The sequence below is a fragment of the Protopterus annectens genome, chromosome 3.part1, assembly GCF_019279795.1.
Source record: "Protopterus annectens isolate FY-2018-M chromosome 3.part1, PAN1.0, whole genome shotgun sequence".
NCBI classification, from domain to species: domain Eukaryota; kingdom Metazoa; phylum Chordata; order Ceratodontiformes; family Protopteridae; genus Protopterus; species Protopterus annectens.
Genome location: NC_056732.1, coordinates 1,829,686,940 through 1,829,702,547, shown reverse-complemented (window position 1 = coordinate 1,829,702,547; position 15,608 = coordinate 1,829,686,940).

Genomic DNA, 15,608 nt, shown 5'->3' with positions numbered 1-15,608 from the left:
TAGGAACCTGGGTGGGAATTCCCAGATATGCTCAGAATTAGTCCAAAATGACAAAAATACACCGAACCCACAGACATTGCCAACATCCTAGCTGACAGGTTCAGCGCAAACCCCCTCCCACCAAAAGGGCTAATATCTATCCCAGCAGAGTGCTGCCCTGACATCTCAGATGCTCAGGTAACAGCTGCCTCTCCAAAGCAAGAAACACAGCATCAATGGGACCAGACGGTGTCCCGGCTGCCCTACATGAACTCCAAGAAGAGCTAAACCCAAACCTAAAACTACTGTTCAATCTCAGCCTTACTACAGGATATGTACCCAAAGAGTGGCGACAGCAACAGTGGTCCCTCTCCACAAAGGTGGTGCCTCAACGGATCCTGGAAACTATTGCCCCATAAGTCTCACTAGCTTGGTCTGCAAAGCTATGGAAAGGATCATCATGGACCTTATAAATAAAGATATTGGGGACCTACAGACACTGGATCCTACCCAGTTCGGCTTTGTTAAGGGCAGATCCTGCCTCTAAACCTGGTCAATTTCTTTGAAACAGTCACCAAGGCCATTGACAAGGGGTAAGGTGGTCCACACAGCCTACCTGGGCCTCGGAAAAGCCTTCGATACAATACCCCACTGGCATTATAGATAAGCTCACCAGCTTAAATATAAACCCCTATGTCACTAGATGGGTTGCAAACTGGCTCAAGGACAGAACCCACATGGTTAGAATAGCTGGAGCCATGTCAGACTCCAAACCAGTTACAAGTGGCGTCCCACAAGGCTCAGTCTTGGGACCTCTTGTTCGGTATATATTTCTCGGAGGTACAGGCCAACATGGAAGGACTGTGGCTGACCAAGTCCCCAGATGACTGCAAACTGGGCACCATAATAGACTCTCCAGCTGACACAAGCATCCTCCAAAAGGGCCTCATAGAAACAGACCACTGGTGCCAGAGCCATGGCCTCAAGCTAAACGCCAAAAAGTGTATAGTCATCCCCTTTGGCAAAAACAGTGCTCACAAATTACCACATAGGTGGTAATCCATTAAGTACAGAAGAAGTAATTAGGGACCTGGGGACCCAAGTTGATAGCAATCTCTCATTTGACAACCACGTGGCCAAAGTGGTTAGAAAACATTTTATATAGCCCACCTAATCATGAAGGGATTCACATCTAGATCAGGGAGGTCATCGTGCCTCTTTACTCATCCCTCATCAGGCCCATAATTGAGTACAATGCCCCTTTTGGGATGTACCTTACCAGACACCTGCAGCAACTGGAAAGACCCCAAAAGTACCTCACCAAGAGGATCAAGGGGCTCAAACAGATGCCGTATGCTGCCCGGTTAAAGAAACTCCAGCTCTACTCAGTGGCATACCGCCTGCTCAGAGGCGATCTGTGCCTGACTTATAAAGCCATGTCCAACCCGGAATTAATGGACATGCTGCATCTCAGAAAATCCAAATCCCATTGAGCTACGCCGAGGGACTTAAACCTCAGCACTGAAATAAATAGGACATGCTGGAGGGACAGATTCATAACCCAGAGGCTCCCTTCACTCTGGAATAAAATCCCAGTCCAGGTTAGGCAGAGTCCCTCATTGACTCTCTTCAAGAGGAATCTTGATGAGTGGATGGGAGATCGAGTTTACCCGGTATCACTTCTGTGTCACTGTTAGACAGAAGCGCAGTATACTAACCTCGAAAAAGGGCATAGCAAAATTAATTTAAAATGGGTGGTGAAAGCCATACATACTCTGGCTAGGCTTATAAATGCCCTAGGGCAGATAGCCTAGTATGAACCTATGAACCTATGAACCCTAAGGTTCAAGCCAATTCACATCAACAAAATCAAAACTCGGTTTTTCAAGGGGACAATTATATGGGGGCAAAACCGAAGCAAAGAACTTTTTCCACAAACAACAACCAGAACAACAGAAACAAAAGGAACAAGAGATGGAGGAAATAACAACGGAAGTACTTTCTGTTTGGAATATGGTTGACTATGTAGTTGACCAGGAACATCCCACTGTTGGGTTGGACAGTATGAGTGTACATGGAGGAAACAATATCACTGTTGAATTTAATACCATTGTTGTACATGATGTGGTTTCTAATTTTGACCATTATTTAACCAACAGTGTTCAGGGTGAGTTAGATGAGCCTGACCCTATCAGCCAAAGACCAGTTTGTAATGCCCCCCGTAACCCATTGGTAATATCCAACAGTAAGGGCGATTTTAAAATTTGCAATTATTCTAGTTCTAATATCACTAGAGATATGGCTGACTTGTTGTCAAAGGGGTACACTTTTGTAACAACCCAGAAATTAGACGTTGTGAAAACAATTATTGACATCAAGTTATTTGTGAGGAAGTTGAACTTAGTTTTGATGACGGGTAAATCTGTGTCACATCCCGACCCCTTTTTAGTCTCAAGTACTTTTAATCCACCCTTGAACCCAGTCCTGCAGACATTTGAGCAAATCTGTGAGTTGGACATTAGGCAGATTCCACGTTCAAATAATAGGGTGGTGAAACCCAACATTTCGAATGATGAAAAAGAAATTTTATCTTTCATCAAAACTCAGAGAATAAGGGTATGTAAACCAGATAAAGGTGGCAGGCTAGCAATATTTGATACCAGCGATTATGTGTTACGTATGGAGGAGTTACTTGACTCATCAGCCTATAAACCAAGCTCATGCTCAGAGGTGAACAGGGCCTATCAGCTAATCAATAGGTGCATCAAAGATTTGTTTATTGATGGCAGCTTTGATCAGAAAATTTATAATTATTTTTCTGTTTCTTACCCACGCTATCCTTATATGTTTGGAATTCCCAAACTACATAAAAGTATAGCTTCACCTCCTTTGAGACCATTAGTTGATGGTCGAAATTCACCTACATACCCTATAGCGAAATTTGTGGATGATTTGTTAAAAAGGTATTTAAAACCAAAGGTTCAAGTGTGTAAGGATTCATGGTCCTTCCTTGCGGATTTAAATAAAATTGAGTACAGCAATGATTATAACTTCCTTACAATAGATGTCAAGGACCTCTATACTTGTATTCCTCATTCTGTGGGTATGGACTGGACAGTTTCCAGACTAAAGCAGAATGGTGCAACCAATTGTGAGATTAGTCTAGTGATTGAATTACTAGATTTGGTGTTAACAAAAAATTATTTTATGTTTGAGGAATCTTTTTATTTGCAAACGTCTGGTATTGCCATGGGGTCCCCCTACGGGGGGAGTTTTGCCAATACTGTTATGGCCGAGTGGGAGAGGGAGTACGTGATTAACAACTTCAATGCAACCAACAAAATAATTTACTATACCAGATTTTTGGATGACATCTTTATTCTGGTAAAGGGTTCCGCCCAAATAGGGTCTGATTTATTGCATTATTTCAATGGCACAACTGATTTCCTTAAGTTCACTTTGGTGTTTAGTACAGAAGAAATAGCATACCTTGATTTATTGGTTGTAAAAGATAGAACCTCACACTGTTTCCAGACAAGTATATATAGGAAGGCTACGTAGTCAAATGATTTTCTCCATTTTTCAAGTTGCCACCCCTTCCATCAGAAACGCTCAGTCGTGAAAGGCCAATTAGTAAGAGCAGCCCGGATTAACACACAATTGTGTGATTTTTATGCTGAATGCAATCGTCTTAAACTTATGTTTCTAGACCGAGGTTATCCTGAAGATTTAATCGATAAGCTGACTGACGAGGTTACAGGCAAAAGGATGAATGGAATTTATTCACCGATATTATCGGTAAAAATTCAATGTGACATAGACATGGATACCCCAAGTGAGCCCTTTGAAAGCGTAACCTCTACATACAAAAATGAAAAGGTTGTATCATGTAGCGTTAACAACTATAGTTCAAATTTCATCACTACATTTACCTGTGACAGCCACCTAGTAACAGGTATTTTAAAGAAAAATTGAAATTTATTTAAATCATTTCCAATGTTATGGGACCGATTGGGTGACACACCCCGTACAACCTTTAGAAGGGGCAGGAACATGAAAAATGTTTTTGAATCATTGAAGTTTCAAACTACAAAAACAACGGACATGTTTAAATGTGAAGCATGCAATTATTGTAAGTATATGGAAACTTCCAATAATTTTGTTGTTAATAATTTGAAATATAAGTTGAGATCTAAATTCACCTGTCAGTCTAAACTTATAGTCTATCTTGCAAAGTGTAAGCAGTGTGATGCGTTTTACATTGGGAAAACGGAACGTAAATGTCGAAAGAGAGTGTATGAACACCAGTCTGCTATAAATAAAGGTAAAATGGATAATGCATTAGCAAAGCATGTACATACCTCACCCAGCCATAGTTTTGCATACATGGCAATAGATCAAGTAAACATACCCCCGAGAGGGGACCTGATACCAATTCTTTTAGAAGAATAGGAACTAACATGGCAAATCAGACTTGATGCATATAGACTGCCTGAGTTGAATGATATGTGTTCAGTTAGTTGCATTTTAAAAAATAGAAATATGTGTAGATAGTTTACTTGTTTTACAGTATACAGTGGCAATTGTGGTTAAATATCTTGTTGAACCTTATTATTACGTACCTTTGAACATGAAAAGCCGTACAGAATTCAAGGGAATGGTCATCATACACATTTTTTTATTTATGATTTTATATATAATGGTATAGATGGATATATTATATACATATACATTTTTATAGTTTACAAGTACTACATTTAGGGTTATTTTTAAAATGTTACAATAACATGTATATTATATTTGGTATAAGGAAATTTTAAAGTGTGTTTTTGATTAAACTGAGTGGTTCGTTATTTTAAAGCACTACATCTTTTAAGTTTGAACAGCAGCATAATTATGTAATTGTGATGTCACTAGTAATACTAATTTACACTCGTAGTGTTTCTAATTACAAGGTCTTCTGAGGAAGTTTGCTTTAGTGCAAACGAAAAGCGTTTGTATTAGTGTATCTATATTGTGCTTAAAGACTTGGATTAAGATTTTGATTATATAGTTTATTTTATCCTGCAATAAACCTTTTATAGTGTACCTTGGACCGGCTTCTCGTCAGTTGTTTTTTTTTTATTAGTCAAACCATTCATTTACCTGCTTTTTACCCAAATCTACAGAATAAAGGGGAAAAACTTCTGCACACTTTGGATATACACAGGCAGCTACGATTCTGCTTGGACAAAACAAAAGCTTTCAGAAAAACTGAGCAACTGCTTGTAGCATATGCTGCAGGATCACAAGGAAAGCCTATTACAAAGCAAGACAATCTCCAAATGGATAGGACACTGCATCCGCTTCTGTTATGCACAACATGGCATATCTGTGCCTAAGGGCATTAGGCCTCATTTCACCAGAGCAGCAGCCACTTCAGCAGCTTTCCTCAGAGGAGTACCTACCAAAGACATATTAGAAGTTGCAACCTGGAGTTCAGTGCACACTTTCACCAAGCACTACCACTTACCTCTCTACTCCAAATCCAGAGCAGGCTTTGCCACTGCAGTCCTGCAGGGCTTGTTAGCCTCGCCAAATCCAATTTAGACCCAGCCACCCAACCTCAGCTTTGGGATTCTACCCAAGTGTAATTACTACAACAGTGAAACATGATGAACATAGTACAGTTGTGTACCTACCATAAACGTACATGTTCGAGTGTATTCACTGTTGCAGTCCAGGTTACCCACCCACCAACCCCCTCTTTGCTGGGACTATTCTGTACTTCTCAACTCTACACAACCTATGTGGTGTATTTGCTTGTAGATGAAGGAAATGTTTATAGTAATATATGCATGGTTTTTGGCTTATTTTTATCTTTTCAGCCTTCCTATCTGGGGCCACCTGACATCTGGGGCAAGAAAAACTGAAGAAAATGGCGTCAGTTGCTACTTTTATACCCCTGGCGCACAGACATCAGGGAAGAGGCGACAGTAACCGATGCTGGACCAAGACTTTGAAACTCGGGCCAACTACGGTTCGCCTGCCAGCAGGATAACCCAAGTGTAATGACTGCAGCAGTGAATACACTCGAATATCTACATTTATGGTAGGTACACAACTGTACTTTATGAATACTGCAACAATGAAATGGAAGGACATAGTATAGTTTTATAAAATCTTACCATAACAGTAGATGTCCTTCTCTTCATTGTTGCAGTATTCACGCCCTCCCAACTCCCTTTGGTCCATTTCTCTTCTGGATGTACTGAATACCTCTTGGTGTTCCTACTGGGGCTGTCAGTTCTGAGGGTGGTACGTCTGGTGTCACCTTTATGTTGTAAACTACACGAGGAGTATGGTGTACTTTAAAGCAACCTAAAGGCTTTGGTATAGTGGCTGGATGTTGTGCCGCCCTTGGCAGGGGATCCCTATTAGAATGAATACTGCAACAGTGACGAGAAGGACATCTAGCATTATGGGAAGATTTTACACAACTGTAATTTATCTAGATTTTGTTTTAAAATGTTTGAAGCTTTTAATCACTGACCTTGCCCGAAAAAGACATTATGTGAATGGACAAGGTTTTGACCAATGTACAAAGACCTCTGGAGAAGCAGTGCAGGCCATCATTGACAAAGCAGATAGGACTGTCTGTTATCTCCTACCAGGCTGATATGTATGTATTAGACCCCCTTTTAATGGCAGCAGAAGCTGAGCCAATTGGTGAAGTCAGTATTTTTTGGTCATATTGCAGCGTCATTCTTGGTGATTATAAAATGCTGCTCGAAGCTAGAGGTCCGTACCTGCCTTTGACAAATATTCTAGGAGGTTTCTCATGTCTCTCTTCTTGTAGTCCAGGGAGTTGCATCTTAAGTCACTGACACCTACTTTTACTATGACTGTGTCGTATGTGTACTTGGGGTTCAAGGATTTGAGTGCCTGCATGATGTGGTAAGTCCTGGCAACTCACCATGATTCTGTCCTTGCACAACCTGGTAAGTGGTGCATCGGTTTATCACACAGTGGAGCCACCTTTGTATAGGATGTTGGATTGTCCGGAGATTTGGCTTACGGGCTTTTGAAATGAGACACTGTGACTCTTAAATGTACACGTCAAGATGGTTGCTGCTCGTGTTGTGTGTTTGTGAGGTTGTTGAGGGTACTTGTATTATAAGTTACATTTAGGAGGCCTTTGTGGTTTAGATAAGTTACTTTTAAATGCCTCGGCATATTTAGATCAATGTGTTTAGTATGATCTGTGTGTGATAGGCTTAGTGTAGGTTGTATGGTACTTACAACATGCATGTTATTTGGAGTATCTTCATGGCAGATCTTTGCCTCCAGTAGCATTAAGCAACTGCATTTGTCATACACTGTGTCGGTTTGTTTCAGTAGTAGATGGAATCTGTAAATGTGAGACATTAACAAATCATCCAAGCTAAGACAAGAATATTTCTTGAGTTACCACACATTTCCTTGCTTTATAAAGTGATCACTATTGTTTTTATCATTTTAAAGCGTTTATTTAATTTTGTGGCAAAAACAGTAATTTCTCTGTTTGTTGATCAGGGTGACTGGTACCACCTACACTGATCAGGGTGACTGGTACCACCTACACTGATAGGGGTGACTGGTACCACCTACACTGATAGGGGTGACTGGTACCACCTACACTGATCAGGGTGACTGGTACCACCTACACTGATAGGGGTGATTGGTACCACCTACACTGATAAGGGTGACTGGTACCAGGTTTACTGGTCAGGGTGACTGGTATCACCTACACTGATGAGGGTGACTGGTACCACCTATACTGTTCAGGGTGACTGGTACCACCTTTACTGATCAGGCTGACTGGTACCACCTACACTGCTCAGGGTGACTGGCACCATCTACACTGATCGGGGTGACTGGTAGCACCTTTACTGATCGAGGTAACTGGTACTACCTTTACTGATAGGGGTGACTGGTATGACCTACACTGATCAGGGTGACTGGTACCACAATTACTGAAAAGGGTGACTGGTACCACCTAAACTAATCAGGGTGACTGGTGCCACCTTTACTGATCAGGGTGAGTGGTATCACCTACACTGATCAGGGTGAGTGGTACTACCTACACTGATCAGGGTGACTGGTACCACCTTTACTGATCAGGGTGACTGGTACCACCTACACTGATCAGGGTGACTGAACCACCTACACTGATTAGGGTGACTCGTACCTTTACTGATCAGGGTGACTGGTACCACTTACACTGATCAGGGTGACTGGTACCACCTTTACTGATCAGGGTGAATGGTACCATCTACACTGATCAGAGTGATTGGTACCACCTACACTGATCAGGGTGACCGGTACCACCTACACTGATCAGGTTGACTGGTACCACCTACACTGATCAGGTTGACTGGTACCGCCTACACTGACCAGGGTGACTGGTACCACCTACACTGATCAGGGTGACTGGTACCACCTATACTGATTAGGGTGGCTGGATCCATCTTCATTGATCAAGGTGACTGGATCCACCTACACTGATCAGGGTGACTGGTACCACCTTTACTGATTAGGGTGACTGGTACCACCTACACTGATCAGGGTGAATGGCAACCACCTACACTGATCAGGGTGACTGGTACCACCTTTACTGATCAGGGTGACTGGTACCACCTACACTGACCAGGGTGACTGGTACCACCTTTACTGATCAGAGGGACTGGTACCTTTACTGATCAGGGTGATTGGTACCACCTACACTGATAGGGGTGATGGGTACCACCTACACTGATAGGGGTGACTGGTACCACCTACACTGATAAGGGTGACTGATACCACCTACACTGATCAGGGTGACTGGTACCACCTACACTGATAGGGGTGACTGGTACCACCTACACTGATCAGGGTGACTGGTACCACCTACACTGATAGGGGTGACTGGTACCACCTACACTGATAAGGGTGAATGATACCACCTACACTGATCAGGGTGACTGGTACCACCTACACTAATCAGGGTGACTGGTACCACCTATACTGATCAGGGTGACTGGTACCACCTTTATTGATCAGGCTGACTGGTACCACCTACTCTGCTCAGGGTGACTGGCAACATCTACACTGATCAGGGTGACTGGTAGCACCTTTACTGATCGAGGTAACTGGTACTACCTTTACTGATAGGGGTGACTGGTACAACCTACACTGATCAGGGTGACTGGTACCACAATTACTGATCAGGGTGACTAGTACCACCTAAACTAATCAGGGTGACTGGTGCCACCTTTACTGATCAGGGTGAGTGGTACCACCTACACTGATCAGGGTGAGTGGTGCTACCTACACTGATCAGGGTGACTGGTACCACCTTTACTGATCAGGGTGACTGGTACCACCTACACTGATCAGGTTGACTGGTACCACCTTTACTTAGGGTGACTGGTACCACCTACACTGATCAGGGTGACTGAACCACCCACACTGATAGGGGTGACTGGTATCACCTTTACTGATCAGGGTGACTGGTGCCACCTACACTGATTAGGGTGACTGGTACCACTTACACTGATCAGGGTGACTGGTACCACCTTTACTGATCAGGGTGAATGGTACCACCTACACTGATCAGGGTGATTGGTACCACCTACACTGATCAGGGTGACCGGTACCACCTTCACAGATCAGGGTGACTGGTACCACCTTTACTGATCAGGGTGACTGGTACCGCCTACACTGACCAGGGTGACTGGTACCACCTACACTGATCAGGGTGACTGGTACCACCTATACTGATTAGGGTGACTGGATCCATCTACATTGATCAAGGTGACTGGATCCACCTACACTGATCGGGGTGACTGGTACCACCTTTACTGATTAGGGTGACTGGTACCACCTACACTGATCGGGGTGAATGGCAACCACCTACACTGATCAGGGTGACTGATACCACCTTTACTGATCAGGGTGACTGGTACCACCTACATTGATCAGGCTGACTGGTACCACCTTTACTGATCAGAGGGACTGGTAGCTTTACCGATTAGGGTGACTGGTACCACCTACACTGATCGGGTGAATGGCAACCACCTACACTGATCAGGGTGACTGGTACCACCTTTACTGATCAGGGTGACTGGTACCACCTACATTGATCAGGCTGACTGGTACCACCTTTACTGATCAGAGGGACTGGTACCTTTACTGATCGGGGTGACTGGTACCACCTGCACTGATCAGGGTGACTGGTACCACCTACACTGACCAGGGTGACTGGTACCACCTTTACTGATCAGAGGGACTGGTACCTTTACTGATCAGGGTGACTAGTACCACCTACACTGATCAGGGTGACTGGTACCACCTTTACTGATCAGGGTGACTGGTACCACCTTTACTGATCAGGCTGACTGGTACCACCTACACTGCTCAGGGTGAATGGCACCATCTACACTGATCGGGGTGACTGGTAGCACCTTTACTGATCGAGGTAACTGGTACTACCTTTACTGATAGGGGTGACTGGTACGACCTACACTGATCAGGGTGACTGGTACCACAATTACTGTTCAGGGTGACTGGTACCACCTAAACTAATCAGGGTGACTGGTGCCACCTTTACTGATCAGGGTGAGTGCTACCACCTACACTGATCAGGGTGAGTGGTGCTACCTACACTGATCAGGGTGACTGGTACCACCTTTACTGATCAGGGTGACTGGTACCACCTACACTGATCAGGTTGGCTGGTACCACCTTTACTTATCAGGGTGACTGGTACCACCTACACTGATCAGGGTGACTGAACCACCCACACTGATAGGGGTGACTGGTATCACCTTTACTGATCAGGGTGACTGGTGCCACCTACACTGATTAGGGTGACTGGTACCACTTACACTGATCAGGGTGACTGGTACCACCTTTACTGATCAGGGTGAATGGTACCACCTACACTGATCAGGGTGATTGGTACCACCTACACTGATCAGGGTGACCGGTACCACCTTCACAGATCAGGGTGACTGGTACCACCTTTACTGATCAGGGTGACTGGCACGCCTACACTGACCAGGGTGACTGGTACCACCTACACTGATCAGGGTGACTGGTACCACCTATACTGATTAGGGTGACTGGATCCATCTACATTGATCAAGGTGACTGGATCCACCTACACTGATCGGGGTGACTGGTACCACCTTTACTGATTAGGGTGACTGGTACCACCTACACTGATCGGGGTGAATGGCAACCACCTACACTGATCAGGGTGACTGATACCACCTTTACTGATCAGGGTGACTGGTACCACCTACATTGATCAGGCTGACTGGTACCACCTTTACTGATCAGAGGGACTGGTACCTTTACTGATCAGGGTGACTGGTACCACCTACACTGATCGGGGTGAATGGCAACCACCTACACTGATCAGGGTGACTGGTACCACCTTTACTGATCAGGGTGACTGGTACCACCTACATTGATCAGGCTGACTGGTACCACCTTTACTGATCAGAGGGACTGGTACCTTTACTGATCAGGGTGACTGGTACCACCTACACTGATCAGGGTGACTTGTACCACCTACACTGACCAGGGTGACTGGTACCACCTTTACTGATCAGAGGGACTGGTACCTTTACTGATCAGGGTGACTAGTACCACCTACACTGATCAGGGTGACTGGTACCACCTTTACTGATCAGGCTGACTGGTACCACCTACACTGACCAGGGTGACTGGTACCACCTACACTGACCAGGGTGACTGGTACCACCTTTACTGATCAGAGGGACTGGTACCTTTACTGATCAGGGTGACTGGTACCACCTACACTGATAAGGGTGACTGGTACCACCTACACTGATCAGGGTGACTGGTACCACCTTTACTGATCAGGGTGACTAGTACCACCTACACTGATCAGTGGGACTGGTATTACCTTTACTGATCCGGGTGACTGGTACCACCTGCACTGATCAGAGTGACTGGTACTACCTACACTGATCAGGCTGACTGGTACCACCTTTACTGATCAGGGTGACTGGTACCACCTACACTAATCAGGGTGACTGGTATCACCTTTACTAATCAGGGTGACTGGTACCACCTACACTGATAGGGGTGACTGGTACCACCTTTACTGATCAGGGTGACTGTTACCCGCTTTACTGATCAGGGTGACTGTTACCACTGGCACTGATAGGGGTGACTGGTACCACCTTTACTGATCAGGGTGACTGGTGCCACCTACACTGATCAGGGTGACTGGTACCACCTACACTGATAGGGGTGACTGATACCACCTACACTGATCACGGTGACTGACACCACCTTTACTGATCAGGGTGACTGGCACCCCAACACTGATAGGGGTGACTGGTACCACCTACACTGATCAGGGTGACTTGTACCATCTTTACTGATCTGGGTGACTGGTACCACCTACACTGATAGAGGTGACTGGTACCACCTACACTGATCAGGGTGACTGGTACCACCTACACTGATCAGGGTGACTGGTACCACCTTTACTAATCAGGGTGACTGGTACCACCTTTACTAATCAGGGTAACTGGTACCACATGCACTGATCAAGATGACTGGATCCACCTTTACTGATCAGGGTGACCGGATCCACCTACACTGATCAGGGTGACTGGATCCACCTTTACTGATCGTGGTGAGTGGCAACCACCTGCACTGATCAGGGTGACTAGTACCACCTACACTGATAGGGGTGACTGGTACCACCTTTACTGATCAGGGTGACTGGTACCACCTACACTGATAGGGGTGACTGATACCACCTTCATTGATCAGGGTGACTGGTACCACCTACACAGATCAGGGTGACTGGTACCACCTTTACTGATCAGGCTGACTGGTACCACCTACACTGATAGGGGTTACTGGTACCACCTTTCCTGATCAGGGTGACTGGTACCACCTACACTTATAAGGGTGACTGATACCTCCTTTACTGATCCGGGTTACTCGTATCACCATTACTGATGAGGGTGACTGGTACCACCTACACTGATCAGGGTGACTGGTACCACCTTTACTTATCAGGGTGAGAGGTACCACCTACACTGATCAGGGTGAATGGTACCACCTACACTGATCAGGATGACTGGTGTCACCTACACTGATAGGAGTGACTGGTACCACCTTTACTGTTCAGGGTGACTGGGACCACCCACACTGGTCAGCGTGACTGGTACAACCTACGATGATAGGGGTGACTGGTACCACCTACACTGATGAGGGTGACTGGTTCCACCTTTACTGATCAGGGTGACTGGTGCCACCTACACTGATCAGGGTGACTGGTACCACCTACACTGATCAGGGTGACTGGTATCAGCTTTACTGATCAGGGTGACTGGTACCACCTACACTGATCAGGCTGACTGGTACCACCTTTACTGATTAGGGCGACTACTACTACCTATACTGATAGAGTGACTGGTACTACCTTTACTGATCAGGGTGAGTGGTAACTTCTACACTGATCAGGGTGACTGGTGCCTTCAACACTGATCAGGGTGACTGGTACCACCTACACTGATCAGGGTGACTGGGAACACCTTTACTGATCAGGGTGACTGGTACCACCTACACTGATCCAGTCACCCTGATCAGGGTGACTGGTACCACCTTTACTGATCAGGGTGACTGGTACCACCTGCACTGATCAGGGTGATTGGTGCCACTTACACTGATCAGGTTGACTGGTACTACCTGCACTGATCAGGCTGACTGGTACCACCTACACTGATAGAGGTGACTGGTACCACCTACACTGAGCAGGGTGACTGGTACCACCTTTACTGATCAGGGTGACTTGTACCACCTTTACTGATCAGGGTGACTGGTACCACCTTTACTGATCAGGATGACTGGTACCACATGCACTGATCAGGGTAACTGGATCTACCTTTACTGATCAGAGTGACTGGATCCACCTACACTGATCAGGTTGACTGGCTCCACCTTTACTGATCAGGGTGACTGGCACCACCTACACTAATAGTGGTGATTGGCAACCACCTGCACTGATCAGGGTGACTGGTGCCACCTACACTGATATAGGTGACTGGTACCTCCTTTACTGATCAGGGTGACTGGTACCACCTACACTGATAGGGGTGACTGGTACCACCTTCGCTGACCAAGGTGACTGGTACCACCTACGCAGATCAGGGTGACTGGTACCGCCTTTACTGATCAGGGTGACTGGTACCACCTACACTAATCAGGGTGACTGGTACCACCTACACTGATCAGGGTGACTGGTACCACCTTTACTGATCAGGCTGACTGGTACCACCTACACTGATAGGGGTGACTGGTACCACCTTTCCTGATCAGGGTGACCGGTACCACCTACACTGATCAGGGTGACTGATACCACATTTACTGATCAGGGTGAGTGGTACCACCTACACTGATCAGAGTGAATGGTACCACCTACACAGATCAGACTGACTGGTACCACCTACACTGATCAGGATGACTGGTATCACCTACACTGATAGCGGTGGCTGGTACCACCTTTACTGTTCAGGGTGACTGGGACCACCGACACTGGTCTGGGTGACTGGTACCACCTACACTGATCAGGGTGACTGGTACCAGCTTTACTGGTCAGGGTGACTGGTACCACCTACACTGATCAGGGTGACTAGTACCACCTTTACTGATCAGTGTGACTGGTACCACCTACATGGATCAGGCTGACTGGTACCACCTACACTGATCAGGCTGACTGGTACCACCTTTACTTATCAGGGTGACTGCTGCCACCTATACTGATAGGGCGACTGGTACCACCTTTACTGATCAGGGTGACTGGTACTATCTACACTGATCAGGGTGACTGGTACCACCTACACTGATAGGGGTGACTGATATCACCTACACTGATCTTGGTGACTGACACCACCTTTACCGATCAGGGTGACTGGCACCCCAACACTGATAGGGGTGACTGGTACCACCTTCACTGATCAGGGTGACTTGTACCATCTTTACTGATCTGGGTGACTGGTACCACCTACACTGATAGAGGTGACTGGTACCACCTTTACTAATCAGGGTGACTGGTACCACCTTTACTAATCAGGTTAACTGGTACTACATGCACTGATCAAGATGACTGGATCCACCTTTACTGATTAGGGTGACTGGATCCACCTACACTGATCAGGGAGACTGGATCCACCTTTACTGATCGTGGTGACTGGCAACCACCTGCACTGATCAGGGTGACTGGTACCACCTACACTGATAGGGGTGACTGGTACCACCTTTACTGATCAGGGTGACTGGTACCGCCTTTACTGATCAGGGTGACTGGTGCCACCTACACTAATCAGGGTGACTGGTACCACCTTTACTGATCAGGCTGACTGGTACCACCTACACTGATAGGGGTTACTGGTACCACCTTTCCTGATCAGGGTGACTGGTATCACCTACACTGATAAGGGTGACTGATACCTCTTTTACTGATCCGGGTTACTCGTATGACCATTACTGATGAGGGTGACTGGTACCACCTACACTGATCAGGGTGACTGGTACCACCTTTACTGATCAGGGTGAGTGGTACCACCTAAACTGATCAG